Genomic DNA, 26,977 nt, shown 5'->3' with positions numbered 1-26,977 from the left:
TAAAAATTATATGCTGATATTTTCCATGTTATAAAAAATTATTTCTAAGTAAATTGCTGCATATTTCCCTAAGTGGGTGTCCTGAAACTTATGAGCCGTTTGGTATTATTAGTCATATGATAGACTGTTGGTATTTTGCGATAGTAAATTAATCGGCTGTGTTTTTGGTGATTAGAACAGACATCTAGAAGTACATTATTTAGGTAAAAGAGTGTGACAAAGGCTGCTAGCTTTTCAACAAACCCATTGTCTCTTTTTCCTGGGCTCATCACTAGACTACATTTCCCAGTGTCCTTGTAGTGAAATGTGCCCACATAGCTGAATTCTATCCAGAGGGATGTGAGTTACTTCCAGGCATCCCCATAAAACATTATAGGCACACTTCTCTGTACTCTTTCTACCGCTGCAGAATGACCCCTGGACATCTCCATTGAAGCTGGCCAAGGATCCATTATTTCCAGATTCCTGAATGATTGTATAATTGTGTAGAGTCCCTCCCAGTGTCCCTCCATCTCTCTCTTTCTCTTACACACACACACACACACACACACACACACACGAGACCTGAAATAGTTCAGTCACATCACCTGAACAAGAAATATACTTCTATTTTGTTTGAGGGATTACACCACATTTTTGGGTCAATGTTTCAGCAGCTAGTGTTAATAAACAAATATACATTTTAAAATATCTTTGTATATTGGGTTATTTTTGGCACTTATTTTTAAACTGCTATCTAGAAATGTACTGTGAATGCATATACTCATCTGCAATATATGCAAAAGCCCACATCAGTGTCAGCAGTAAAAATATATTTGGCACCTTGCATGAAAAGATTTATCATCATTAACTTTGCCTTTTTTGATTACTAGTGACGTTGAATATTTTTTTGTTTATTAGTCATTGGTATTTCATGTTTGTTTCAAATATGGAGCTGTATAATTTTTTTAAAGCACTCAAATGTGTCTTTTCTTCTGTGATACCTTTTATTGTTCTAATATACATGTTTACAGATAATTTGAAATTCATACTCTACTGGCCCGAAGAGTCAAGTTTACTTTTTTTGGTTAATATTTTAGAGGATCCCAAACTATAACTGTATTTTAAAGGTATAGTAAGTAATATTTCACAACCCATAAGACCAAGGAAAAAAACAACTGGATTTGGTCCTGTAATTCTGGGAAAACTGAATCGTTAATCAGATAATTGCAGAACAGCACATTCAAAACAAATACCAGGCAGTTCATTTGAAACTCTGATGTTGGAAAACAGGGCCACCACCTGGTATGTTGTATATTTATTTAGTTTTGGGGAGGGTAATTTGGCTGCAATTCCCTGTAATTAGGAACAGTATTATAATGGAGTTTAGCTCAACTCATACATTGGCTTTGACTTACATGACATGTTACCATCTTGGGTTTCTTATATGAGCTGAATGTTTTCTTCCAAATGCTGTTCTCTGCTAGAAATGGGGGAATGGGCGGTGACCAGGATTCCAGAAGTATAACCCATTCCCCTCTACTTATTTTTACCTATCTCTTCTTACATGGCTCTGCCAGTTACCTTTACCTTACCCTCATGGCTGTCTCGGTCAGCTCAGTCTCAGCTATTATTAGGACAAACAACACACACATTTATTGAGCCTTACTCTGTGTCAGGTACTATTGTAGGTGATGGAATATAGTAGTTGTAAAGGAGTAAAAGAAAACTCCCTGTCCTTGAGGAACTTTCAGACAGTATATGGTAACATAATAAGTAACTAGTGTTACATACTATGTTAGAAAACAGTAAGTGCTATGGAAAAAAAAAAAAAAGTAGAGCAGGGTAAGGGTAATTGGGCTCTCTGGGGTGTGGAGGGTGGCTGGCTGCTGTATTAAATGGGTGGTCAGGTTTGGCCTCATGGAGAAGATGAGTTCTGAGCAAAAACTTGAAGAAAGTGAATGAGGAGAGTTGGTCAAGTAATGTCTAGGGAAGAGGAGCAGCCAGTGCAAAGTCCCTAAAGCAGGGGTGCTTACGGAGTAGCAGGGGGGCTGGAGCCGAGTAAGCATGGAGAAGGGAGGCAGGGGTGGAGGCTACACCATGTAGTATCTTGCAGGCCATTAGAAGCACGTTGGCTCTTACTCTGGGCACAATGGGAAGGCACTGGAGGGTTTTGAACAGATGAATGACATTACCTGACTTACAATGTAAAAAGTTCTGTTCCTATTATCTATTGCTATGTAACAAACCACGCCAAATCTTACTAACTTAAAACAATGTGTTATTATTTCTCATGAATTGACTGGGCACAGTTAGGCAGCTCTTCCTTGAGGTCTCCAGTCAGATGGCAGGTGGTTGGGTCCTCAGCTCAGGCATTGACTAGGACCCCCTCATAAAGGTTGGGCTTCTCAAACATGGACGTTGGGATGTTGGGGGAGCACTGCAAAAGGCAAGCATCCCCAGAGGCCCAAGTGAAAGTTGTGAGGATTCTTAGGAACTAGCCATGGAAGTCCCAGAAGGTTACTTCTGCCTCATTCTAGTGTTCAAGCACGTCTCAGAGGTCAGCCCAGATTAGTAAGAGGTGTTTTAGACTCTTCTAGCTGGGGGATGGCATGGTCACTTGCAAAAGAGTACGTGGGATGGGAGGTATTCTTCTGGCTAGCATGGGAAAATATAAAATGCCTCCTCTAGCTGTTATGATGAGAAGAGATTGGGTGGTGGGGGGCAGGATGGGAAGGGGCAAGTGCCAAGTGCAGACTAAGACAGTTATTGCAACAATCTAAGCAAGAGATGATGGTGTTGTGATATGATAACAGTAGAGATAATATAAAGTCATCAGATTCTAGATTTATTCTGAATGTAGAGCCATCATTATTTATTGATACCTTGGATGTGGGTGTGAGAGAAAGGAGTCAAGGTGTTACCAAACTTTGTTCTGGGCAACCAGAAGGATGGAGTTGCCAGCAGATATGAAGAACATTTCAGGTAAAGCAGATTTGGACATGATTAAGTTTGAAATGTCTGTTAGATAGCCAAAGGAAGAACTTAAGTTAGCAGTTGGCCATACAAGCTGAGAGCAAGGATGGAGAATATTTTAACACATTTAAAATCACTATGAGTGCTCTATGAGTGCCTTCTGAACTCTAAAAATCTGATAGGTTTTTATTTTTCTCATTTTAAAATGCTACCAATGGCACTAATTACAATAGCCACAAACTACACACCTTCCAGATGCCTACCAATGGTAGAAGGGACAAATATATTGTGGAATATATAATGGAATATATATAGCAATGAGAATGAATGAGTCATAGTTATGTACAATAATATGAGTGAGTCTCAAATATTTAAAAATTTTTAGATATTAAATTGTAGTAAAAGCACGGAACATAAAATTTATTAAGTGTACATTTTTAAGTACTATTCAGTAGTGTTACATGTATTCACATTGTTATGCAATAGATCTCCAGATCTTTTTCATCATGCGAAACTGAAAAACTATACATTAAACACAACTCCCTATTTCCCCTTCAGCTAGCCCCAGGAAGTCACCATTTCTATTTTCTGTTTCTGTGACTGCTTTAGATACTTCATATAAAAGTGGACTCATACAGTATTTGTTTTTGACGACTTACTTATTTCACTTAGCACAAGGTCCTCAAGGTTCATCCATGTTGTAGCTTGTGACAGGATTTTCCTTCCCTTTAAGGCTGTATAATAGCCCTTTCATGTATACACCACATTCTGTTTATTTATTCTTCCACTGATGGGACACTTGGGTTGCTTCCACCTCTTGGATCTTGTGAGTAATGCTTCTATGAACATGGGTGTGCAAATAATCTTCTCAGGCTTCTACTTTCAATTCTTTTGGATGTATACCCAGAAGCGGGGTATCTGGCTCCTAGGTATTCTATTTTTACTTTTTTGAGGAACCATCATACTGTTTTCTCTAGTGGCTGCAGCATTTTTCATTCTTACCAGCAGTACACAGAAGTTCCAATTTTTCCACTCCCTTGCCAACATTTCTTACTCCCTGTTTTTTTAAATAGTAGCATCTTAATGGGTGTGAGGTGGTATCTCATTGTGATTTTGATTTCTGTTTCTCTAATAATTAGTGATGTGAGCATCTTTTCATATGCTTATTGGCCATTTGTTTATTATCTCTGGAGAAATGTCCAAGTCTTTTGCCCATTTTTAATCCACTGTTTTCTGTTGTGGTGGTTTTTTTATATTCTGAATATTGGGCCCTTACCAGATATATGATTTGCAAATATTTCCTCCGATTCTGCTGGGGGAAATTGATTATGTCCTTTGCTATACGAAAGTATTTAATTTTGATGAAGTCAAATTTATCTATTTTTGCTTTTGTTCTGTGTGCTTTCAGTGTCAGATCCAAGAAATCATTGCCAAACCTAATACCATGAAATTTTTCCCCTATATTTTCTTCTAGGAGTTTTATAGCTTTAGGTCTTATACTTCAGTTTTTAATTCATTTGAGTTGATTTTTGTATATGATATAGGGTTAGGGTTTATTCTTTTCATGTGTATCCTTTCCCATCATCTTTTGTTAAAGCCACTGTCCTTCCTCACTGAGTGGTCTTGGAACCCTTGTCAAAGATCATTTAGCCATTTACGTGAGGGCTTACTATTGGGCTCTCTATTATATGTTATTGGTCTATACATCTATCCTTATGCCATCAAACATATTTTTAAATGAAAGAAGCCAGGCACAAAATAACAGGAGCTATACGATTCCATTTATATAAAATTAAAAATGGTTAAATCTAAACTATTGTGTTAGAAGTCAGTGTAAGGATATCCTTATGGGGGTGGGTGGCTAGAAGGGGATATGAGAAGGGCTTTTGATGGTATTGGTAATATTGTTTCTTGATCTGTGTGCTGATTATACAGGTGTATTCACAAATAAAATTCATTGAGTTATGCACAGGTATTTAGCATTCATTTACTTTCAGAACTTTTATAATACTATAATCTTTTTTAAAAAGTAAGTTCTTCCCGGGGCACCTGGGTGGCTCAGTCGTTAGGCGTCTGCCCTCAGCTCGGGTCATGATCCCGGGGTCCTGGGATAGAGGCCCGCATTGAGCCCCACATTGGGCTCCAACCCTAACTTGGACCCTAACCAGCTCCATGGAAGGCCTGTTCTTCCTCTCCCACTCCCCCTGCTTGCGTTCCCTTTCTCATCGTGTCTCTATTAAATAAATAAAATCTTAAAAAAAAAAAAAGTAAGCTCTTCCCCCAACGTGGGGCTCAATCTCATAACCCTCCAAATCAAGAGTTGCATGCTCTATTGACTGAGCCAGCCAGCTGGCCCTATACTATTTAACATAATCTTAAAACTGTTGCATGCAAATTAGAAAAATATGATAAAAATCCATTGATTCTGTATTGATTTTAATTACTATGACATCTCTGTGTGTTTTTCCCTATTGGATTAGAACTTAGTAGACAAGATAAGAGTTTCAGTATCAAGTTTCAGCCATTCGCATTCAGGTAGGCTTCTTTTGTCCCATACCACGCAGAGCAGTTAGGAATAAGCCATGAAAGAGAATAAGCAATGCTTCATATTGCATTCTTTGAAGGATCAGGGTGTTAAAAACAGAGTCCAACTGAGTAAATTTGAAGATCTAATTGGGTTTATTAAGTGATTCATGAATCAGGCAGAATTTCCAATTCCCCTGCCCTGCCTGTAGAGAGAGGTCTACAAAATGGATATTTTTTTACAGGAAAGAGGGCAGGGTAAGCAAGATATTAGCAAAAGAAAGGACTGTTTCAAGCAAGGTCACCTTTCCTTAAGGGGAAGGCAGGGAGTCTTATCATGCAGAATAATTCATCTTCCTTTTGAGTAGTGAGATAAAGAGCACTGGTGTGACAAATCACCTTACTGGTGCTCACCAGAAAAATGCCTGACTGACTGCTCAAGACTACGTTTCTAGGGGAGGGTGCACTTGCAGTTAGGTTAGGTATTAAGGCTGGGTTTGGTGACTTAGCCTAGCATAAAGAGACTCCATCTGGGCCTGTGCTTTTCTTGTGAACACAGGTAACGTTGACTTTTGCTAGTTGAGGAACAGCATCTGACTATAACACTCTCCTTAATTGTAATATTCTGGTAATGTCTACTCTGATAGAAGAAACGTTTTTCTATATTGCCAAGCTAATCAGGATAACTGGCAAAATAAAGACCCATCAGTTATTCCTGCAAGCCCATGTCAAAGGCAAAACAGTGTAGACTTCAACTGTTACCTATATTAAAGCATCCAAACCTGTGTGGCTTGGCATCCTGAATGCCAGGAATGAATTGTAGGCATGTGGAGGCTCAGATTCTACTCAACCCTCAGGGTGGTCAAGCCAGGCCTGGGGAAACTGAAACTACTTGAGGGAGCCCCCTCCAGCAAGGATATGCCTCAATCCTTCAACCCAGTTTGCCTTAAAGATAACATTTTCTTTGTGTGCAGTGATATGCAAAGGGTTGGAAAGTCAGTAATGAGAAAACATAGTAAGAAGGGACCCTAGCACAGTGAACATTTCCACTTATAAACAGAGAATTACTCCTCAATCCTGGTGGTAACTCAGGTTCCTGAAATGGGCAAGGGGTCTCTAAGGAAGTAAGGGATAGTGGTTTACTTAACAGTAAGGCAGAGTGGTTTCAAGGGACGGCTCTAGAGTCCAACTACTTGATTTTAAGTGATGGCTCTACCACTAACCAGACGTTTTGTAAAGTACTTGAAAAACAAAAGACACTGATCTGTGCCTCAGTCTATGCATCTATGATTCATAGAAATGTACCTCATAGAATCATGTGAGAGTTAAACTGCATTGGCTCAGTGTTTATTATATAGTAAGTATCAAGAAGTAATAGCTATTATCAACATTGAGTACCACCGAGTAACATTTATTGAGTACCAAGCTTGAGTGTCAGGTTTGCTTTTATAAAATTTACAACTTTTACAAAATTTAACAAAAATTTTACAGTTTTTACAAGGTTTATTCCATCAAACCTGCAATGTAAGTTTTATTATTTCCCATTTTATAAATAAGGAAACTAATGCTTAGGTTAAATGACAAGCCCATGGCTACACAGCTAATAAATGGCAGAGGTAGACTTTAACTTCTAGGTCATGTAAACCTATGATCTTCAAATGTTTTTGCTAATATACTTCCTGGCACAATTAAAAAAACAAAACAAAACACGTCTATGATTTTCATTGTAAGGTTAATAGTTGCAAAGAATAAAGTTTCCAGCATGTTGTAAATATTGATGTCTCAAAAACAAAACTGTTATATCACTCTTCTGTCTTTGTTTTTTAGAGCAGGGGGCAGGGAGAGGGAGAAAGCTTGAGCCTTGGTAGGGGGAGAAGCAGGAGGAGACGGACAGAGAGAATCTTAAGCAGGTTCCATGCCCAGCTCAGAGCCCTACACTGTGCTCAATCTCACAACCCTGACATCATGATTTGAGTGGAAATTAAGAGCTGGATGCCCAACGAAGTGAGCCACCCAGCCACCCTTATATCACTCCTCTAAATGTATCCCGTGAATTTTAAGTTCTACAATGGTTGGATATTAACCATCACTCTGTTAAAAAAAATTCTTGAAAAACTTTTAAAAGGTCAAAATTTTGCATTGCTCCTTTCCTTCCATGAAGTTGTTTTTCCATCCTAATGACCCTCATCCAGAATTGTATCCCCCTATTTTTTAGCTTCAAAATATTTTGTGGATTGCTCTATCATACTTTTTATCCACAATAAAAAAAAAAAAAGTAAATTTAACCTTAAAAAAGTTCCTGTGTTACTGAGCTAGAACAAATAATCCTAAAATTTGTATGGAACTCCAAAAGACCCCAAATACCCAAAGCAACTTTGTAAAAGAAAAGCAAACCTGGAGTTTCACAGCCTGGACTTCAGGTTATGTTACAAAGCTGTAGGGATCAAACAGTATGGCACTGGCACAAAAATAGACACATAGATCAATGGAACAGAATAGAAAACCCAGAAATGAACTCACAAGTATATGATCAATTACTCTTTGATAAAGTAGGAAAGAATATCGAACGGGAAATAGACCATCTCTCTAACAAATGGTGCTGGGAAAACTGGACAACAACATGCAAAAGAATGAAACTGGATCACTTTCTTACACCATACACAAATATAAATTCAAAAGGGATTAAAGACCTAAATGTGAGACATGAAACCATTAAAATCCTAGAGAAGAACACAGGCAGTAACCTCTCTGACACTGACCTTAGCAATTTCTTTCTAGATATGCCTCCTGAGGCAGGAGAAACAAAAGCAAAAATAAACTATTGGGACTACATCAAAATAAAAAGCTTCTGCACAGCAAAGGAAATAATCAACAGAACTAAAGGCAACTTACAGAATGGGAGAAGATATTTGCAAATAATATATCAGATAAAGGGTTAGTATCTAAAATGGTTAGAGAACTTTTAAAACTCAACACTAAGAAACAAATAATCCAATTATAAAATGGACAGAAGACATGAACAGACATTTTTCCAAAGAAAACATACAGATGCAACTGACACATGAAAAGATCCTCAATGTCACTCATCATCAGGGAAATACAAATCAAAATGACAATGAGGTATCACCTCACACCTGTTAGAATGATTAAAATCAACAATGTAGGAAACAATAGGTGTTGGGGAGGATATGAAAAAAGGGAAATCCTCCCGCACTATTGGTGGGAATGCAAACTGGTGCAGCCCCTCTGGAAAACGGTAAGGCGTTTCCTCAAAAAGTTGAAAATAGAACTCCCCCTGATCCAGCACCTGTACTGCTATTTACCCAAATAATTAAAAAAAAAAATACTAATTCAAAGGGATATATGTACCCCAATATTAATAGCAGCATTATCAACAATAGTTAAACTATGCAAACAGCCCAAGTATCCATCGACTGACGTGTGGATAAAGAAGATGTGGCATACACACACACACATACACGCACATATACACACACAGTGGAATATTATTCAGCCAAAATAAATGAAATCTTGTCATTTGCAATGATGTGAATGGAGCTAGAGAGTAGTATGCAAGATGTGAATGGAGCTAGAGAGTAGTATGCAAAGTGAAATAATTCAGTCAGAGAAAGACAAATACAGTATGATTTCACTCACATGGAGAATTTAAGAAACAAAACAAATGAGCAAAGGGGAAAAAAGTTCAGGAGAGAGAGGCAAATTAAGAAATAGACTCTTAACTATAGAGAACAAACTGATGGTGACCAGAGGGGAGGTGGGTGGGGGGATGGGTGAAATAGGTGATGGGAATTAAGGAGTGCACTGGTGATGAGTACTGGCTGTGCCATGGAACACCACAGAAGTGCTGAATCACTAAATTGTGATTTAAATTGCAATATTTGTGTTACATTGTACACTATTACACTGTACATTATTATACTGTATGTTAATTTACTGGATGTTATTATGCTATTTACTGTATGTTATTACACTGTATGTTAACTAACTGGACTTTAAATAAAAACTTTAAAAAATTCCTGTCTTATAATTGAATTATTTTAATTACTGATAGTACATCATTTACTAAAATATAAATATGTTACACATTTAGTAAATAGTTATTGAACATAAATGTAAGCTATTGGAAATGAACTTGCAGGGGACACATGGGAGTCACAGGTGTTTACGCAACTTTGTTTAAAGGAAATATCAAAATGTCCCTTAACTTGGCTTCTGGGACATCTTTTCCCTCAGGGCAATGCATTTTCGAGAGGCATGGGGTATGCGAGAGGAATTTTTTTCATTTGGAAAGCAGGAGAAAGGCAATTATAAAAGACACCTTTCAGGCCAATCAATGTTTGGAAGGAGACAATATGTTTGAGGTTCTGATCTTGAAACTGGTGACTTAGAACTCTGCATGCCTGTCTGGCTCTTGGAAAGTCCGAGTGCTAAGATAACCACACGCTCCTGTTCTGGTGTAATTACTGAAAACACCTCCTGTCACTCTCTAACTACCTCAGTTTGGATGATATTACTGGTCACGCCATCTAGTACCCGTTCAGCTTTCCCAAGGGAACACGTATTCACATGTGAAGACTGTTCATAAACGAGGGGATGCCTGACTTATTTCTTTCTTTCCTGCTAAGTTTTTAAAATATTTGTTGCATACCTATTTTGTGCCATACACTGTAAGTCACCCTGACATCCATCTTCTCATTTTATCATCAGAATTGCCAAGCGAGGTGTTTTCATTGTACTCTTTTTTTCTTTCTTCTTCTTCTTCTTTTTTTTTTTTTTTTGCAGTTCTAGAAGAAAGCTGAAAACCCAGAGTGTTTAAATGACGGGTCACAGGTAAAACATGGATAAATCAGAATCCACGCCCTGTCTCCCTGTCTTTAAAGTCTATGCTTATCATCAAGGCCTGCCCCTGGGTCTCCAGCACAGGGCACACTGGCTTGTGTTGTCCAGTTCCCTTCCCTGGGGAGTGGGGTTCCACCTCCTGAAACTACGGTGGCAGTTTAGGCCTATTCACGACCAAATTGCCCTGTTGCCCCTATTTCTGTGCAAAACACCCCCTCCCAGGCCCTCTTTCAGAGCTGTCCACACTTTCTTTTCATCTCTGCCCTGATTCTGTTCATCAGCATCTCTTTCCTGTGGCTACACTACACCCAACCCATTTGGGAGCGGCCCCCAGAGCGATCTCTCCAGAATGCTACCTTCACCATGGTCCTGACCCGCTTAAGCCAGTGTGGCGCTTCCCAGAAGGAAAAAGTCTGAACCTTACCAAGATTCACAGCACTCTTTTCCAACGTACAGGGCAGCTGCATTGAACTCTCCTTTCCTTCTCCAACCCCCATAGGTCTTGTCAGTTGTTTATGCCGCACAGGTGTCTAGCTCCCAATCCTGTCTTCTACTCATATATCAAATCCCAGCTTCGATCTCTGAGCAGCTTTCCTGGGCTCTGTGGGCCTGTCTCTGCCCCACTACTTTGGTGCCCATCCAGTGATGGTGCTGGAGCCAAGGGGTACAACCCCTCAAAGGCAAGTGCTCACATGACTTCCTATTTCCAGCGTCCAGCGTCGTGTGATATGCACTTGACCATGGAGGGAGTATTTATGCAATAGAAGCTGGCAAATGATACAAATCAGGTCTTTTTTATTTATTTTTTTTAATTAGTTAGTAAACATTTAGCAGCACAGTACTGTGATCCTCCTAAATTTTCATGACATTCTGACTACTATTTATTTCTTCATTTATTCAGTGAATATTTACCCACTGCTTCCTCCGTGTCAGATACCACTGTAGTAGCTGAGGATATAAAGGTGGGGCAGTCGGATAGTTCTCGCATCATGGGGCTTATAGTGTTGAAAGGGAGGAGACAGACCTTAGTCAAATAGTCACATATAAAATATAAATAATTATGTTAAAAACAAAAAAATGCTTTACTGTGTCAGAGGATATTTGGCCTAGTCTAAGAAGATTTTTCCTGAGCTAAAATCAGAAGGATAACTTTGGGTTGAAGAAGGGACAAGGTGAGGGAACAGCATTCCAGGCCGAAGGAACAACATGTGCTGTGTTCAGAAAGAGTATGAACCTCAGGAGCAAGGGAGAGTGGACAAGTGTGGCTAGAAGGAAGCTAGGAAGCTTGGCGGGAGAGGCAGGTGCAGAGCTAAGGCCATACTGAGTTTTGAAGACTCAGGAGTTTCCCTTTTATCCTAAGAGGAGGGCAAGTCACTGAAGTGTTTTCAGCAGGAAGACCACCTGGTATAGTAGAAAATCAGTACAACACGGTGGTTGAGAAATCAAGTCCGGAGCCAGGTTGCCTGGCTTAGAATGCTTCCTAATATCTTACTAGTAATTTCTCTCTGCCTCAGTTTCCTCCTGGGTGAAATGGGCATTAAATAATACCTACCCTGTAGGGCTGTTTATGAGATTGTAAAGCTCTAAGAACAGTACTTGGCATATCATAAATGCTATGAAAGTGCTTGTTAATTAAATAAATAAAAACATCTTTGATAAGATAGCTGAATGTCCTGAGTACCTGTGGCCTACCAGGGATGCTGACATAAATAATTATAACAAAAGATATGGTAATACAAAGATAAGGAGGAGCTTATTTTCCAGTGGTTATTATGAGCAGAACTGAGGGCATAAATGGTGTTCCAGTCGGGGAAAGCAGCCCTAAGAGCCATGGAGATACACAAATGTCACTGTAGTCAGAAGCTTAAAGCCTAGTGTAGGAAACAGATATGAAAGAAAACCAACGTGATAAAATATATAGCAGAAGTACAAGTAAGGAGTGATTAACTTTAACTCCAAAGCAAATGGGGGGTTTCCTGGAGGAGGGTCCAGCATCGTGGCTGACTGCATGGGCTCTGGAATCAGGCTGGCTCAGTTTAGAATGCTGACTCTGTACCTTACTAGTTGTGTGATTTGACTTCTCTAATTCTCAATGCCCTGCTTGGTAAAGCGGGAATAATAATAATAATAATAATTCCTAGCTTATAGGGTTGATAAAAATTCACAGTTAATGCATTAAAAGTCTTAGTTAGCATACAGCACTCAATAAATATTAAGCTATTATTACTATAACATTACATGATGAACTTTGAATGAGAAGGACTTTGATCAGCACTAAAGGAATAAGATGAGAAAAGGCCCAGGAGTTGAAAAGCATCTGACACAGTTAAAGAACAGCAAGTCAGTGCCAGTTAAAGTGTGATCATCACTTCCAGTCGGTGAACTATTCCACAATGAGATCAATATATTGAGAGTAAACATTCAGAAGTTAGAAGAAAACAAAAATTGATGGAGGAATTTTATACTTGTATACTTGTTGTATACTCATAATGAAAACTGGGGCTTGTAGTTTTTGTTCCCTGTTTTACTTTTCCTAGCAAGATTTTAAAGATTGATTAATTGAGAGAGAGAGAGAATGTGAGCAAGCCGGGGGCAGGGAATGGTACAGCGAGAGGGAGGGAATCCTCAAGCAGACTCCCTGCTGAGTGGGGAGCCCAAGTTGGGGGGCAGATTCTCATGACCCCTGAGATCATGACCGGAGCCAGAATCAAGAGTCCACTCACTTAACCCACTGAGCCATCCAGGCGACCCTGTAGCAAGTTTTTAATGTATCCAACAAAAATAACAGTCCATGACTGATTGGAAGTAATAAAACTTGTCCTTTGCCCCAGACAGTTTGAGAAAAAAGTAATTCAGTGAGTCTGGATATAGCACTAAGAGATGAACCTGCAAGAGTGGGCCAGGATCACATTAGGGAACTTCTCAGAAACTTGAATGTCTCAAAGTTCATACTTTATTTCGTGGGCAACAGGGTTAACAAAAGTTTACAGAGATTATTAACTGAGGGTTATGCGTATATAGGTAAATGGACATTGCACGTTTTATACTTTCTCCCCCAGGGAGCATGTGGTTTTTCTCTTTTTTTAATTAAAAGATTTTGTTTTTTTTCTGGTTAAGAGGAGAGACCTGAATTGCTCTGTGTTTCACAAAGATAACTGTTTGTATTTGATAAGAGTGTGGTTAAACAAAGAAATTCAAATTTATCAAAACATAAAACGTTGAAGATACTTGAGCACACACTCTGTGACCAGGAATGCATGGGACTTGTTGAGATAAGCTACACCAGGAGTGTCTTTTGTTCTGGGGCACCCTCCTACAAATAATGCATAAACTGATAGAATGGACTCTTCTATATCTCCCAGCTTGAGTCATGTCCTCCATGACCATGACCACCATCTCTCTAGCAATCCTGCACTGGGCCAAATGGGAAAATGACGTCTTTTTTAAATTTTAAGATTTGCTTAATTTACTTGCCAGAGAATAGAGGAGAGAGAGAGAGGGAGAGACAGAACACAAGCAGAGGGAGTGGCAGGTGGAGGGAGAAGCAGACTCCCTACTGAGCAAGAAGCCCTGTGCGGGGCTCCATCCCAGGACTCTGGGATCATGACCTGAGCCAAAGGCAGGTGCTTAACAACCGAGCCACCCAGGCCTCCGGAGAATAAATAACGGTTTAATAACCAGCGTCTGGCCTCGAAGCATGGGGTTTCCAGACTTCCGTTTGCCAGGCTCAGAGACAGGCCCTAACCTGTGAGGTTCTCCTTTCAGCCTCACTGCCCGGTCCTTCCCCTACCTGCACAGCCACTCGTTCAAGCACAGGTCACCTCTGCCAAGTGCTTCCCCTTACCTGAGGCTACACACTTTGAGAAACACTCTCCTGAGTCTCCCGCATCCCTCCGTAAACAAGCAAGGGCCAAGGGCCGAGGGCCCAGCCAGTAACCCAATCTTCCGACGGGCGCCAGAACTAAGGTGAGCCCTCCAGTCACCTGAGCCCCAGAGGCCCCCTAGCGAGCCCCCGTGACACCCCCCCCCCAACGCCGCAGTCCCCTGTAGCCCCGGCCCCCTTGCCCCCCAGCCCCTCCCGCCCGCCCCGCCTGGCCTGGGCGCCGCGGCGCAGTGGGGGCAGGGCCACAGTCACCAGACGGCGCGGAGGGCTCCCGGCGGGCGCATCAGGAGTGTGGCCACCGCCACCTGAAAGCGGGGCCGCGAGTCTGGCCCGGAGTACCGGGGTACCGCCGCCGCCGCCCCCGAGGGGCCCTACAGGTGCGTTCGCCGCAGGCCCCCCGCGCCCGCTCGCGGCGGGGTCGAGGCCCGGGCTCTTCCCGCGGGCGGGCTGAGCGGCTGCGGGCCGCAGGGATGGCTTTTTAAGTCGCTCCTGCGTGGGAGCGACTGGGAGGGGGGCGCGGGGGCTGGGACGCCACGGGAGACGGGCGGGCCGTGCGGCTTCCGTGACGAGGGAGGACCGGGCCCAGAAACGGGAAACCGAGCGCCGGCGTCGGCAGGGAGGAGGACGCGACGGAAGGGCCGCCAGGGCGGCCGTGGCTGGGCGGGAGCGGCTACACCCCGCCCTACGCGTCGGGGCCCAGTCCCAGGCTGCGGGGCTGGCCTCCCCCCACCTGGAACGGGCTCCCGGTTCCCCTAGGCCTCCGGGCCCGCTTTATCCGAGCTCTTCTGAAGTGTTTCTCCGCCTTTACCTTGTGCTTTCGCTTTTGGGGTGCACGCCTAAGCTCTGCTCAGACTCCCGGGTTTCAGGAAGGCAGAACCTGTCTGGCTGGGGAGGGACTCGGTGGTACGCCCTAAGCAACTGAAGGGATGAGCCCATGCCCAGGATAGAATTTCCTTGAGTAAGTGAGTGAGTGCCCACGAAGGAAGGCAAATGCAGAGTAGAGGCAGTGAGACACAGGCTTACAGCTGGATGGGTTTCCAAAAAGTTGTGCTAGTATTGCACTCATGTAAACCGAGCCATTCACTTCCAAGGAGCTTTATTTTTTGCTGTTTTTAAAGAAAATAAGCACCAGAAGCGCCCCCTCATATTTCCAGTTTGGGTAGATTTTTGTAAATGTGTTGATTGAAATATGCCTAGGCTTTTTCTTGCTTGTGTTTTGTTTTCTGCTGCGGACTTTTGAAGAATCATTGTCACTATAATAGTATTTACTGTATTAATAGTACTTACTGTATTCCTGAAAGATAAGGGTAAAATCTAAAGGTAAAAATACATGACTCGGCTTTTAGTAACTTGGTTGTCAAATCAGACATTTCTCTTGAATTCAAGTTTGGGAAGAAACTTGTTTGTTTTTTTGAGATAGGTACTAGCTGATTTGTGAGTGACTGAAGCAAGCTGAATGTAGCCCGGAGAGGAAAATGACTTTTACCCATGCAGATGCAGATGTAACATAGGCTGAGACCGCTTTAATACTATTGGTCACCACATCAGCTCTGCAGGTTCCCAGACTTGAGTTCCAGAAAAGCCAGATGACTTTGGACTTGGCATTTGATCTTTTTAGGTCTCAGTTTCTTAATCTCCCAAGATCAGGGAGAGTTGGCGGGGTCCCTTCCTGAATTAGATTTCTAGGATTCTCTTTCATCAGCGGTTAAAGGTGAGATATATTCTATGACTTCATGGATTTCAGCTCACTTCAGCCTGTTTGGGATTCTGTAGCATCTTGGCCCTACTTTCTTCTCTGCAAATTACAGCTCATTCCTTATTCTTCTCCACATCTGCTGAAAAAGAATCTGGGAGCTCAAGAAGAGAATAATAGACTCCGGGCTGGTAGGGAGAAGGAAAGGCAAGATTTTCCTCCGCATTGCCGGAGGCTCCTGGGTATGGGTCTAGCAGCCCAGCCTGACAGTGCCATATATCTCCAGTGTATCTGGGGAATTGTATCACTATTAATTTGCATGCATTTGAAATTAGTTATTATAGATCACAACATTTTGGAGCTGGAAGGGCCTTGGAGATTTTTTTTATGGCACTTAAAAAGTCATTTTACAAACATATGAAAATATTTTTTGCATGCTACATTTAACAAACACAAAGTCCCAAACGTGTTAAGTAAAATAAAATTAATGTTACCTACTTCAGTTATTTCAAGTCTGTTGGGAGAAGTGGGGCCAAAAGTGGTACTTGGTGAAAAAGACCAACTTTCTTGTTTTCCCAAAGAGCCATTTATGAGGTCATGTGTTGTTCAGGCATGGACTGTAACAAAAGTTGATATTTATGGGGCACTGACCATGCAGCAAGCACTGTTATATTTAATCTTTTTACTTATATTGCCCCATTTAATCCTTACTATAAACCGAAGAGCTAGGTACCATTGCCATCCCCATTCAACCTTCCTAACGAGAAACTGCTTGGAAAATGGGAAAGTCAAGTACTCAAAATATAGACAGTTGGAGGCACGGTTTCTGCAAGAAGCATAGGCAATCTCTGCTAGGAGAGTCTGTGTGATGTTAGAGAATGAGGTCTCTGTATGTTCGGGATATGTATACATAAGTCTGGGGCATTGTGGGTAAATGAATTTGGGATGGGAGCTTAGGGGTGGAATGATTAAGACTGAATTATAGGGAATTGGTTGTTATATCATTTTGAAAATTACTGAATTCCGTTGGGACTCTGGTAGCCTCATACTTTGACCTAAATGCTCATGCATCCTAGTTTTAAACATGTTCAGATTTAACCAATTTAGGGAGAATAAAATGGGTGACATCAAGAGCTAGCATCAGCTTAAGAGTTTTCGACTGTGAGTACAGAGATTATTACTTCCTGGGCTAGCTTTGTGTCCTTGTTAAGGCTTTGCATCCCAGCCTCCTTTATAAGAACAACTCCTATTACAGAAAAAGTACAATGACTATATCCCTGTAATCCAGGGACAAGAATGTAGCACCCTTATAAGTAATTGACGAGAGCAAAGGAGGAAAAGAAGGGCCCGTAAAACAAGTGGGAAATTGTTTTGTTCCGTCTTTGTCAGTCAAGTTTAGCTTCATGGAAGGCAGAGACCTATCGTGGCTGCTTGAAAAACTGAGAGAAGATGCCAGTTTGATTTAGCTCAGGAGGCTGAAACTTTCTGCCCCGAAGGCTGGTGTGATAGAATAGACCTTCCCATTGCTCACAATATTATGAAAAAAACATTAAAGCAACAATTTTTATTACTTGCCCTGGAGCTAGAGCTTTAAAACGTGCTTTCTTCTCCCCTTACCCTCCCTAAACCACTTAGCTTTTAAAAACAAACAACCCATTCATGTGTTTGATTCAGTTAGATTATTAGTCCTTTCTCTTTATTCCTGGGCCCTGTTTCTTTAATGCAGCCAAGAAGTAGGACCCGCGTGCTTCTAGGTCTCTGGAATTTTTCTTTAGTTATTATTTTATTTAGCACATGTTAATTTCAGTGGCCATTTATTGAGTGTGTACTATGTGCCAGATTAAGATGAATGACATACTGAGTTTAATTAGCAAAGTGACCATTCCACAGATAATTACATCACAGGGTGATGTTACAGTGGGGGGCATTCATTCTCCTAACAAAGACATATGGTTAGAGCTGGGGAAGACTTCAGAGGGCAGGTGAGTTTTGAACTTGATTTTGAAGGCTGAGGGCCAAGAGGAGGGGAAAGGACATTCATTCCAAGCAGAGGGAACCACGTTGGTAAGGAATAGGAGGCAGCGAGTATGAGTGTGGTCCTCCCAGAGGAGAGATGGGAGTTCTATGTGGCCAGAGTAGAGAGGTCTTGTGAGAGTGGGGCCATGTTATCTTGACTTTTTCACAGCATGGATCATCTGATTCAGAGTTTTTTCCAAGCAGAATTTTTATCAGAGGAGTTTTATGATTAGATTTTCTTTAAAGAATAGCTCCAGCAATAATGCTTTGGAGGACCTGGAGATGGAAAGCCGGGAAGCCAGAAGACCATGAGGATGCCATTGCTATGAAATAGGGCAAGGGTCTAAACTAACACAGGTTTGAAGGATATTCAGGTAGTAGAGAAGGTGGGATTTAATGACCGGCTGGATATGGGAAATAAGGGCGAAAATAATTTGGAGGTTTGGGATTTGCTTGACTGGGAGAGTGGAGATGCCACTGAAGAGACTAATATATTATATAAGATGAGGAGGTTTTAGGAGAAAGACCATGAGTGGAGGCAGCTGTGGAACAGCCAGGGGAGACTCCTGGCAAATAGCCTTGGCTGTGGCTGCACTGCCACATCGTACAGTCGAGACCTGCCAAACGTTACCACGGGTCCTCAGTCTGAAAAGAAAAATCAATTCGACAAATCTCTTAAAAAGAAGGATAAACAAAAACAAAAATGCACTGGACTTGGCTAATGACCACTGCATCGTATTTCATGTGTTTGTTGGAACTCCAATTCTTACGTAAGTTCCAGGGAAGGAAAAGAAGCTGGACACTCAGAGCGTAAGGGATTACTATGAGCCATCAGAAGAAACCCAAATAGAGCGACTAGACAGGAGTGGCTCAGAGGAGCAAAGATAAGCAAACGGCAGGAGTGTAGCGGGGAGGACAGATCACTGTTCACACAGGTATAGGGAGACTTGGAATATAGAGAAGAAATTTGAGCTGGCCCTTCCAAGTAACGGTACTTCTTTAATGGTAAGAATATCACACGCTTTGGTTTCTTCTCTTACTGAGCTTGTCGGGAAGAGACAAATAGGAGATTGTTCCGAGCTGCTGGGCCAAGGGTTTGATCTCACTTTGCAGAGAAAGTGTTGGGAGGCTTTGAACTAAGGGAAGAATAAAAGAGGTAGAGTCAGATAAAATGAGATGGGTAGTGATTAGGAGGAACTCTCTGAACATTTAATGAGTTCTCTGACAAATAGTTGCCACCAAAGAAAAAGGTAGATTGATAGAACATTCTCTTAGTGTTGTGGCGTTAGACTTGCTTGGAAAAAAGAATATATTAGCATGGCACCTGATATTTAAGAAGAATTTTTACATTTGATTGTTATATGAACCTTCAGAAGTAGGTGCAGCCAGGCACAATTACCTTTCTTTTGGAAACTACAAATCTGGGTATTAAGCAGGCTGTAGTTTGCCCCGGCTCCCTTGGCTGGCAAGAGCACCGAGCCTTCTGAATTCCACTCAACTGTTCTGTGTATTGTATCAGAGCCTTGCTTTGCCTTGAAACTCTGACCTTTTGTAGTGCGTCCCCCCACACACCCCACTATGTTACATCATGTAAAAGTAAAGCAGATGATATTTGAAGGCCAAAAAGCCAAGATTTCTCAGGAGGGAGGCAGTAATAGGAAGCATCTTTAACACCAATTCTGCTGTATACTGTGGGGGTGGTCGTGAAGGGTTGTATAGAGAGAATATCTGTGGAAATCTAATGATACTTTCACTGCAGTAGGAGAATCTACAATATGTCTTATGATTAAATCTTCCATGAGGCAAATAACCCCTTTATAAAGTGAACAATTAATCACTACTTAATATATTATCTAGAGAAATCCAGACTTTCAGATATGGGGTTTGCTTAAAGCAAGACACATCGATCGGCAGGACGCTATGTCTACGTTGATTGTATTATATGTTGAAGACTTTCTAACTTGAGTATCATGTATGGAAGAAATGGGGATCTGGAACTGGATCCCTTAATCACTAGAGGCCTTTGCACATAGTGATTTGCAGTTGAATCCTTTACTGCTTACAAAGCATGGACAAGTAGGACATTGAGTAGGGCAAAGCTCAACTGCCCAGCACTGGCACTGCCCTGGTCTGATGGTGGGACACACAAGAGGCAGTCATGAGTGTAAATGTAAACAGAATGGGCCCAGTTAGGGAAACCAGCGACTCTTATGGGCCTTGAATTCTACATCATTATTAAGATGAAATCAGGTATAATTCCAAGGAAAGAGTATCATACTAGATCCAGGTTGTTTTTTTATGTTAATAAAAAATAAAAGCTGTAAGGAAGACAGAATAGTTGTGACTTTTTATGGGCCAGCATTTAGAGATACTTATCCTCAGAATATATAAAGGAAATGGTCAGAAATGTGAGAGGATGACCAGTTTATAGGAATACCTTAAGGTTGGGATGCCTGGGAGGCTTAGAAGGTTAAGGTTAAATGTGTGCCTTCAGCCCAGATTGTGATCCCAGGGTCCTGGGATCGAGTTCCGCCTGTTTCTTTCTCTGCCTGCTGCTCTCCCTGCTTATGCGCTCTTTCTCTGACAAATAAATAAATGGAATCTTAAAAAAAAAAAAAAAGGAATGCCTTAAGATCTGTTGTTAGATGGTAAATGAAGTAGACACAAAAGACAAATGGTAAGATTTGAATAATGTAACTAATTAAGTTGAAGAATATAATTCATAAGGATGAGCAGGGATATAAGAAGTTACAATAATATGACACACTTAATAAGATAATATAATTATTTATATGTGAATATATATTTGTGTGATGTATATATGTACACATTATATCTCTCTTATTTTTATTATATATGGATATACATATATTCTCTTATTTGTGGAAAATTCATTTCTTCCTTGGAACATTTATGAAAGGTTGTTGGAAAAAAGTCAAATGGAGATTGCAGTGAATTCTGGAGTCTTGCTGGCGTAGTGCCTCAGTCCTCTGGTTTAGCCCATGTTTTCAGTTAGCTTGGAAATAGGTTGAAATGACAAAAAGAAAATATCCTCTCTTTCAAGATGCTGTCAAGGCACTCACATACTCATCTTCCATCTTCATATATATTCATCCTTTTTGTGCCCAGAACATCATTTTGAGATTCTGTTACCATGATCAAAATATATTGGGTCTGTGTTATCCATGACTAATCTGAAGATGCATTTGTTACATTTGATTAAGTGTTGTAAATCATTAATGCCATGTGTATTATATTGAAAAATTTACCATCTCAAACATCTGGCTGTCCTTTTATAGGGTTTTTCTTTTCATTAGCTTTTCTGAGCTAAAGTTTACAGAAAACCAGAGGCCGTTGGAGAGTCACCAACCTCAGTTAAGTTCTTTGTGATGCAGAAGGCAAATCCTGGAAGTCTGCACTATTCTGACATTTCATTACCTACTCAGTCTAAATTTTAGGGTACCACTTAAAGACATCACTCAGTAGCATCCATGTTCTCTAGAGTTTAATGGTTAAGCATATGGGTCAGTTTCCTGCGTTCAAATTTCAGCTCTGCCACCAACACCTGTATGACCTTGGACCAATTACATAGGGTCTCTATGCCTCATTTTCTTTGTTTGTAACATGAAGATAATAAGTATAACTGCCTGTGTCCATGTCCTATTCCCTGGAACCTGTGAATGTGATAGATTATGTGGCAAAGAAGAAATAAGGTTGCAGATGGAATTAAGATCGCTAATTATCTGACCTGACAGTAGGAAGATCATCTTGGACAGTCTGGGTGGGCCCAATTACCAGTGGAAGAAGGGGCAGAAGCAGAGTCAGAGAGTTAGGGAGATGGGACTGTGGAAGACTGGCTAGGGAGATGCAATGTTGTCTGCTTTGAAGATGGCAGAAGGAGGCCATGGGACAAGGAATGTGGGTGGTCACATGAAGCTGGGGAAGGACAAATGTCCCCTGCTAGAGCCACCAAAAGGAATGCAGCCCTCCCACCACTTTGATTTTTACCTGGTGGGTCCCGTGTTGGACTTCTGACCTACAGAACTGTAGGTTAAAATTTTATGATGTTTAGGCCACCAGATTTATGGTAATTTGTTACAGCAGCAATAGAAAAATAATGCATTTTCCTACAGGCTTGTTGTAGGCTTAAGAAATGTAAACATTTAGGATAGGCCTGCCACATGGTAAGTGCCCAGTCAATATCAGCCACTGTTGTTATTTGTTTTATTAGTTATTAGTTGGTAGCTTAATTTCCCTTCTGTCTTTGCTCCTTTGTCATACTTGTTTTATGATTATCCAAAATTGTTGGAATCCCCTGTGCCCTCAACCTGACCAGCATGGTGGCCTGACATGTTTCTCACTGTCATGGTAGTCCAGACTCAGTGTCCAGCAGTCTGTCCAAATGACCATATCAGTATCCTTACCAGTTTATGGCTCCAGTAGCTTCTGCTCCAGGTGAGTAGATCAGATCTGGGCTTTACCTGTCTCTGGCTTTACCTGTCTCTTCAGCATTTTAGAGTGGTGGTTCACTCTGCATCTGTAGTTCCCTGCTAGGTCCCAGGAAAGTTGTTGGTTTTCAGTTTGTTCAGTTTCATTTGTTGTTGTGTAGGAGCAGGAGTGATGACTTTCAAGCTCTTAAGTTTTGGGGCTGAAATCCGAAGCGAGGGCAATGCTGTCCTTAACCTGTGGCTCTAAGGAGCTCCTTTGTACTCAAGAGATCTTCATCTCCACACTTGAATTCTCTCTGATTTCTCTTCTCTGGTTTTTAACTCATCAGTCACATCCCCAAATATGCTCTCTCTGTGTTTTGTCCTGTGGTTAATGGGACCTCAATCAGTGGGATTGTAGGTAATGTGATGTGTCTGAAATACAGGGTATGGAACAGGCTCAAAAGGGAGTTAACCCTTTTCCTCATCCTCCAAAATTAATAAGTCAGCAAATACTGTTTATGGCTACCAGTTATAGCTCCTAAATTTTTCTGTCTCCCCCTCTCACCATCTTTTCTGTCATTGACCTAGTCATACCCCATATTGTCTCTGGCCTTTCCCAGGCAGAATCTTTTAAACCTCTTTATCCTCCACGCTGCCTCAAGAGTTGGATCATAGGCTGAATCATATTACTTCCCTTTTCAAAAGGCCTCAGGTTGGAGAAATTGCCTATGGAATAAAGTCTAAATGCCTAGTATGGCATTTAAGATTCTTAAAAATCTGGCATGAACTATATTTCTGGGTGCATTCATGGTGCATTCACTTCCTGTGTTAGGTTGCTAGGGCTGCTGCCATCACAAAATACACAGACTGCGGGACTTAAACAGCAGAAGGTTATTTTCTTGTGGTTCTGGAGGCTGGAGGTCTGGGATTAAGGTGCTGGCAGGTTTGGTTTCTTCCCAGGCCCCTCTCCTTGACTTGCAGATGGTTTCTTCTCGCTGTTTCCTCACAAAAGCTTTTTTCTGCTCAACATATCTCTGGTCTATCTGTGTGTCTGAATTTTCTCTTCTTAGAAGGACACCAGTCAGATTGTATCAGGGCCCACCTTTATGCCCCCATTTTAACTTAATGATCTCTTTAAAGGCCCTGCCTCCAAATATAGTTATTTTCTGGGGTACTGGATTAGAACAGGACTTCAATGTACACATTGTGGTGGCAGGGGTGGGGAGGGCACAGTTCAGCCTGTAGCACCTCCCATATTTCTCCATGTATTCTGTATATATGTGTATCCAGTCTCATCATGAATGCACATCATGACCTGGGAGGATTTTAAAAAATACTCATTCCTAGGTCCCCATTGACTGTAGGCCCTGAGTAAGGGTGAAAAGAGACTGGAAATATATTTGTTGTGTGCATGTGTGTGTATTTTAAATTTCTTCCTAGTGCTTTATAACACCCCAGCTTCCCTAGACTTTTTACCGTTTCTGGGGAATATATTATAAATGTTCAGACCTTTGCTCATGGTTGTTCTTTAACGAGAAACACCCTTCCCACGATACAGCAATGAAAATGAATCTATCCTCTAAGGTTGAGCTGAAATACCATCTTCTCTGTTATTTCTTCCTTATTCTCTCCTGTGATAATCCTGCTGTACTTTATCATTACTTTATTGTAAGTACATGAGAATTTATTTCCTTATGTATGACAGTCATTTGCCGTCCTCTTTCACTAGCTTCCTGAGGCCAAGAACGACATATTCCTTCTTTCTGTATATTGGAAATATTTGCAGTTGCTGTAGGCATAGTAGGTAATTAATCAATGTTTGTAGTATGAATAAGTGAATGAACTCATTAACAATTGATCCCAATTTTTATGGCTTTTTATACAATGAAGACCATTGCATAAGAAATGAACTTATCAAATGCAAAACAAGTGGCAGGATTTTTATTTTTGACTAATTCTCGAAATAATTGCATCACCTAAGACCTGATTTCTGGGCAGGGACCTAGAGTCTGGCATTTTCTTTTTGTTAGTTTTTCAACAATGACTAAAACTTCAACACTATACTTTCTAGAGCTGGAGTAATCACTTCACAAATCACTTCTCCAAAGCCTTTCTTGAACCAGAGCAGGCAGTTGCAGAGATTGACAGGAGGAGGACCGACCAGGATGGAAGGGAGAAGAAGGACTCTGCTTTGGAAACACAGATAAGTCTGTGGATGTGGAAATTTACAAGGCTCAGGGAGCCCTGAGACATCTTTAGAAGCCGAGCCCAGCAGAAGAATGGGAGGCTGTGTGCTGGCTTGGCATTGGAGCCTGTCTGGCACAAACGACACTGTAAACAACTCTTCAAACATTTGCATCTGCATACATGACATTAGATTTTCAAAATGTCCAATTAAACACTTGTCAGTGGAAGAAATGTTTGTTTCTGCAGCTGACCTGGTGTCAGCCTGGCCTTTCTGATGGGGAAGCTCTTGAGCGGATAATGTTGTGAGCTCTTCCTTTTTGGACCTGATCTTGTCCCTCTTGTTTTGGACAGAATTCTTCTTGAACGCCATGGGACCTGTGCCAAACTGTGGACCAGGGGATTAGGTTAAGAAACTGAAGAAAAATACTGAGGCTGTGAGTGCTTCTCAAACCCAGGAAAACCTCCTCGGTGCTTTCATTTCTTTAGCGTAATTCTAAATGCTTTGTGCTTGGAAATTTATAAAAGTGATGGCAGCTTAGAGAAAGAGAAAAGGGCAATGCTGCTATGTAGTGTTTTGTTTTTTAAATATCATTCTCCTAAGGGCTGGATTAATTTTTTTTTTCAACATTTCAACAAGTGTATTTTGAAGGATTGTGGTAGTGGTATTGTATGCATCTGTGTGTACAGTGTACAGATGGATGTTCTGTTGTTGACAGAACAGAGACGCTCAGCTATAAGGTGCTGTGATTGGCCTGGCAGTGAAGGTTTTGGACCTATTATACAGAAACGCAGGGTAAGAGAGGCAGGAAATAAGGGAGAAGAATTAAATTTAGAACACTTGTTAGAAAAGTTCGAGTTGTATATGGAGGTAGAGAGCTGTGTGACCTTAAGCAAATTTCCCAATACTGGCCTTAGTTTCTTAAACTGTAAAACAGGGGATATGCTACCAAAAACATCAAAGGTTATTGTCAAGATTAAATAAAATGATTGCTGTGAACTGCTTACAGTGGCCCTGCCACATTGTAAATGCTCAACAAACATTAGGTAATAATGAAATATTAACTCTTTAGACAGAGGAAGTTTAAGCACTCCTGTGTGGTGAAAAGAAGGAACCAAAGAGTGGGAGAAAAATTAAATCATTGGTATAGTATGAATAGAGAATTTGACTTTGCAAAGAAGGATGTGCAGTTTTTTCAGTGGAGCATGAGCTGAGAGGGGCTGTATAAAGGGATAGAAAAGTTTTGAGGTGAGGATGAAGAAAGCCTAGCCTCACCTCATGGTTATAATATTGTATTCTGAGTTATGTGGAAGAGGAGATCTTTCACTGAGCATGTGGGGAATAAGCGTGGAATTTGGGGCTTAAGGAGAGTGGAAAAACTCTATAGCAGCTGCAGTGGGGGAATTTGACAGGGGTCAGCTGAAGATAAATATGAGAGGTGCCAAGCAATGCCGAAGACCCGGCTGGGATCAGACAACCTTAGATTATAATGGAGACATATGGTATGATTAGGTAAATGTTGATGGTGGTATTATGGAGCAAGCAAGCACAGAGAAAATTCAAACTTAGTTTTGAGAAATAAGGGGGGTGAGGAAGAAAGGCAAAGGCAATCTAGGGTGCTAATGAAAGCATTTTTGGAATCACCATCAAGCAAGGTTGTGAGCCAAGATTAATCTTTAATCGTGAGTTGGGTGGATAGAATTATAGTCAGACTGGAGATGAGGAGGTGTCTTCTTTGTTTGGGCTGCTGTAACGAAGTGTCATAGCCTGGGTGGCTTATAAACAATAGAAATTTATTTCTCACAGTTCTGGAGACTAGAAGTCTGAGATCAGGGTGCAAGCATGGCTGGGATCTGATGAAGGATCTCTTCTAGGTTGCAGACTTCCAACCTCTCACTGTATCTTCAATATAACAGAAGAACTCTGTAGTATCACTTTTGTAAGGGCACTAATCCCATTCATGAAGGCTCTAGCCTTATGACCTTATGACCTAGTGACCTTGCAATGACCTAATGACCCACTTCCTAGTACCATCTTGTTAGGGTTAGGATTTCAACATTTGAATTTCCTGGGGGTCACATTCAGCCTGTTGCAGAAGGCTCTTCACGTAGCCAGCCAAAACCAAAATCTAGCTGCTACTCTGTGTCGCACATGTGCTGAATGATGGAGACACAAGGATGAAGGAAACACAATTCACTTTAAAAGCTCAAAAGCATTTATTGAGCTTCTACTACATACTGGACAGATAATCCATTTAACATTGATCTTTCCCTTGAAAAACTTTTAAGACTAGTGACGTAATTTGGTTAATTTTGACTTAGGCTGTGGTAAACTTTGAAGGAGGTAAGCATAGGGTGCTGGGATATCATTAAAGAGGACATTCAGCACCGCCTGTGAGAAGAGAAATCAAGTCAGGTATAGCATCCTGGAAA

The 26,977-nt window shown here is 41.2% G+C and overlaps 1 protein-coding gene across 4 annotated transcripts in view; it reads left to right on the top strand.

The window, feature by feature from the left end:
* The first annotated feature begins 14,285 nt into the window (after window positions 1-14,285).
* The window catches only part of CPQ (carboxypeptidase Q), a 465,885-nt gene continuing 453,193 nt past the window's right edge, over window positions 14,286-26,977 (top strand). For 2 of the 4 annotated variants that reach the window (XM_080803179.1, XM_080803183.1), the window contains exon 1: window positions 14,444-14,598. The gene's annotated coding sequence lies outside the window, so the exon portion shown is untranslated. Of the gene's footprint in view, window positions 14,305-14,443; window positions 14,599-18,744; window positions 18,936-26,977 lie in introns of those variants that run through there. The other 2 variants (XM_080803182.1, XM_080803180.1) reach the window with 2 other exon arrangements.

The sequence above is a fragment of the Martes martes genome (genome assembly GCF_963455335.1).
Source record: "Martes martes genome assembly, chromosome: 4".
Classification (NCBI taxonomy): Eukaryota; Metazoa; Chordata; class Mammalia; order Carnivora; family Mustelidae; genus Martes; species Martes martes.
Note: the sequence above shows the minus strand (reverse complement) of the source record. Positions and strands in the feature narration are given on the sequence as shown.